Source organism: Canis lupus, chromosome 4, assembly GCF_003254725.2.
Source record: "Canis lupus dingo isolate Sandy chromosome 4, ASM325472v2, whole genome shotgun sequence".
Lineage (NCBI taxonomy): Eukaryota > Metazoa > Chordata > Mammalia > Carnivora > Canidae > Canis > Canis lupus.
The window spans coordinates 80,324,059-80,329,096 of NC_064246.1; positions in this window are offsets into that span (position 1 = coordinate 80,324,059).

A 5,038-nucleotide genomic window follows, 5' to 3' on the forward strand; every position below is an offset into this window, starting at 1 on the left:
TCTTTGGCAGTGCATGCCTTACAGCTTGAGACAGTATGTGATATTAATTTTATTCTTTTTTTTTTTTTTCACTAGAAATCTGACATTACTGACTCAGGGGCTGAAATTGTCTTGAAAAAAAAAAAAAAGTAAATCTGAGTGCCTGGAAATGTACACTCACCTTGATTAAAATTAAAACAAACAAAAAAATACAACAAGCTTTCACTTTCAATCTTTCTTTACTAGAAAAACAGTTTTTACTTAGTGATTTTAAACTCACCTGAGGAATGCATAAGAGACTATTTTGAATCATTTAGTTCAAGATTTCCCAAGCATAATTTATAAAAGTACTAGATTTCAGAGTAAAAATGAAGAGCAGATGGTGATAATAAAACACCAAATATTTTTAAAAGGTGGCTTTTAAAAATCATTGGATGCTTTTATTTTCATATAAAATAAAGCAGCATAACACATTAATTCAATTTTAATATTCTTTAATTTATAAAATTTAACAAATTTATAGCATATCTAACACAGAAGCATCATTTTTGAGCAAATAAGCTAAAATCAGATAATTACTTAAAACTGGAAATGAAGTGACTCCATTGTGTCTATTTTAACGTTATACAAATTTAGGTTTTATTGTTATTAATGGCATTAATCCCACATTGTAATAAATGAATACTTATTATAAATATAAACATCACACCACCATTAATATTTTTCTTATGCAGTGAGAAGAGCAATGAATCATTTATGCTCAATTACTCTATTTTTTAAACAGCTTTGTTAAGGTATAATTATAAGGTAGAACAAAAGGCTACATATATTTCCTGCACACAACTTTGTGAGACATATGCATACTTCTCTGATACCAAGTTATATTACTCTTAAGGACTCTATACACAAACCATATACAAGTTTATAAGCTTAAGTTGAGCCGTATAAATTTCTCTACATGTAGTAAAGAACCAAAACATGGAAAAACCTTACATTGAAAGCAATCTATACGTTTTTTCATCAGTCATTGCAAATCTATGAGTAGTAGGATAATAATGTATCCTAGGGAGATGAGATGTCCTCTGTAGGTGTTAGCTTCCTCAATAGAGAGATAAATAATTTGACTGAACCAAGTATTTTTGGCTATCATGTAATTCTATAATTTTACATTTAAAAAATAAAGTTTAAACAAACATGTTTAAGGTAAGATGTTGCATAGAACTACATAAAAATAATTGACAATTGATTGAGGAATATTTATTTCTACCCCATATTCATGACTTGACACATAAGTATTGGTGTATGAAGCATAAATGTGAACCTCAGAACAAATTATATTTTGTTTTCCCACTGAAATCAGAATAAAAGTATATATGTTTCGTTATAGAAAAGTAAATAATGATATTTCTCTTATACAGTTAAATTTGTAACTGAAATAAATTCCTGCCACTTTCATATACGTTAAGTAAGTAAAGATGCTTCACATCTAATAAGCAGACAAGCTTTATTTTGAAGGCACATATAATACATATACCACTAGTCAAAAGCTAATTATCTGAATTTCATTAATGGATTAAAATGATAGCTTTTTTTATATAGGAATGAAAGTAAGAATCATAGACTGTTCTTATATTAATGTGGATGCTTAAAAACCCATATTGGATTATCAGGGCTGGGTACTTGCCTCTGATCTGGAAATTTTCTCACTCTGAAGTGCATCTATGGATTTATCTTATAAACTACAGTAGTCTCCAGGTTCCTGGGTATCATAAGAATTAATTCAAGCAAATTATCTTCAAAAATGTTTTTAGGCTGAAGTCAATTTTAAAGCTCTCTACGAAAGAGGTGGTTAAAAGGAAGTAGCCCTCGCCCGTCAGTGAAATTACCATTAATGGATAAGTAGCACTGGAAATGATAGTCAGAGTTGGCAAATGATAAACAGGATCAAAATTATTAGCTAGGAATCAAAACTCAGTTTCTATTTTGTTTTATCATAGTTAGCATAGATGAGAGAATTAAAAATCCGTGTTCATAGACATATAAACATATATTAATAATCTTGTTAATGCTATTTTATAAGTAAATTTAATTTTATCAAACCTATATTTAAAAATGGCATTTAATGGTATTATTCACAAACAGCCAAATAAATAAAAATATTTAATAATAAAATGATTACTATTTTTTATACTTTTATATTTCCATATAAGTAATCATTGATGATTTTCTTCCCAGAGTTCACTATTTCTGGCAGGAATTGTGCTTTTGAAAAGATAATCTTGTGCTTGTAATGAATTTGTTTTTTGGATTTACTGAAGTGTGTTTCATAGTAACATTAAGGTGCCTTTCATTTACTTATTGAGTCATGTTGAATCGAAAATCAAGTTCTTAAAATATACTACATAGCACTAATCTAACTTGTTAGATAATCAAAATAAGAGCAAAGTTTTACTCTGTGCAAGGCAATATATTTGTTTAAATATCTAAACATGAGATCACCAGGAACTTCATTGTATAAACAATTGGGAGTAAACCACAAAGAAATAAAATAATACATAAATGCAGAAGGATGCACTGTGACAAAGATTGGACAAGAATTCAGAATTTAGAATTCTAAATTCTTAATATGCTCTCTACCAAGTCTTATGTGCCAACGCAGCACACAAACACACATCATCATCGCACATTAGCTCTGCAAATGACATCTCTGCATTACGACTACATACCAACATTACTTAAAATGGATATTTTTCCTCTAGAGCAAGCATTGATGGATTGATTATCTTTCCCAAGTTTTAATTTAAGTTCCAGTTAGTTAGCATATAGTGTAATATTAGTTTCAAGCAGAACACTTATTTATAATTGATTTTAAAATGACTACTTCTATTATTTACTTAATATGTACTCATTTATAAGCTGCAGAAACCTAACAACTACATCCATCCAAAATTTTTAGATTGTTTGCTTACGGCTGTAAGTGAATGACAGCTATTGAATGGATAAATTAATTAGCAAGTAACTACGAGGAAAAGCAATATGAACTTCTATATGCCTTCTCCATTTGTATTTTGTTGCTGTACTCAGTCCTGCCTACGTCCCATCAGTAATACACTTTTTTTTTTTTTTTTTTGGTAAGGAAATACTTCCCCTCATTGATATTAAAAAGAAATGTCTATTTAGGGAGAAGTTTACAGAAGTCACCAAGAACTTCTGATCATTAATCCACATGATATTTTATCTGCTTTGGAAATATTTTATACATGGATATCCCTATTAACTAAAATATTTTGTTTGTATGTTTTTCTCTGATCAAATTTCTTCTAAATTCTTAAATTGTGAGTTTTGCTCTCTTTTGTCTTTTATTTTTAGTGAATTTGCAAGATCTTCAACGTAACATAGGTAGAGAAGACATTTATATATTTGTTTATTTGTTTCCAATTCTTTATTTAAATTCTAGTTAGTTAACATACAGTGTATTATTGGTTTCTGGAATAGAATTTAGTAATCCATCACTTACATGTAACACCCAGTGTTCATCATAAGTGCTCGCCTTATTACCCATCACTCATTTAGGTCATCCCCCATCCACTTCCCTCCATCAACCCTCAGTTTATTCTCTGTAGCTAAGAATCTGTTTTATGGTTTGCCTTTCTCTTTATATATATAAAGATTATATATATATATATATATATATATATATATATATATATATATATATGACTTCTTTATCCATTCATCAGTCAATGCACATTTGGGCTCTTTCCATAGTTTGGCTATTGTTGATAAGGCTGCTATAACATCTGGGGCATGTGCCCCTTCAAATCAGTATTTTTATATTATTTGGGTAAGTACCTAGTGGCACAATTACTGGATCATAGGTTGGTTCTATTTTTAACTTATTGAGGAACCTCTATACTGTTTTCCAATTTGCATTCTCACCAACAGTGTGAGAGGATTCCCCTTTTTCTGCATCCTCACCAACATCTGTTGTTTTCTGTGTGGTTAAACTTAGCCATTCTGACTAGTGTGAGGTGATATCTCATTGTAGTTTTGATTTGTATTTCCCTGATGATGAGTGATGTGAAGCATCTTTTCATGTGTCTGTTGGCCATCTATGTCTTTGGAAAAATATCTATTCATGTCTTCTGCCTATTTCTTAACTGGATTATTTGTATTTTGGGTGATGAGTTTGATAAGTTCTTTATATTTTGGATACTATCACATATACCATTTGCAAGTATCTTTACCTATTCCAAAGGCTGCTTTTTAGTTTTGTTAACTGTTTTCTTTGCTATGCGGAAGCTTTTTGTCTGTATGAAGTCCCAATGGTTGGTTTTTGCTTTTGTTTCCCTTGCCTTAGGAGACATATCTAGAAGAAATTGCTTTGGCAGATGTAAAAGAGGTTGCTGCATGTTTTCTCCTCTAGAATTTTGATCGTTTCTTGGCTCACATTTAGGTCTTTCACCCATTTTGAATTTAATTTTGTGTATGGAACAAGAAAATAGTCCAGTTTATCTCTTCTGCATGTTGCTATACAATTTTTTTCCAACACCATCTGTTGAAGAGCCTGTTTTTTTCCCCCCATTGGATATTCTTTCCTGCTTTGTCAAAGACTAGTTGACCATATGGTTGTGGGTCCATTTCTGAGTTCTCTATTCTGTTCCATTGATCTCTGTGTCTGTTTTTGTGCCAGTACCACAATGTCTTGATGACTACAGTTTTGTAATTGAGCTTGAAGTCCAAAATGTGATGCCGCTGGCTTCACTTTTCGTTTTCAAGGTTGCTTTGGCTATTCAGGGTCTTTTGTGGTTCCATACTAATTTTAGGATTGTTTCTTCAACTCTGTGAAAAACACTAGTGTTATTTTGATAAGGATTGCATTGAATATGTAGATTACTTTGGGGTGTAGAGAATTTTAACCATATTTGTTCTTCTAATCCATGAGCATGGGATTTTTTTTTTCATTCCTTATGTCCTCTTCCATTTCTTTCATAAGCATTCTATAGTTTTCAGAGTAGAGTTGTTATATCTCTTTCTTTAAGTTTATCCCTAGATATCT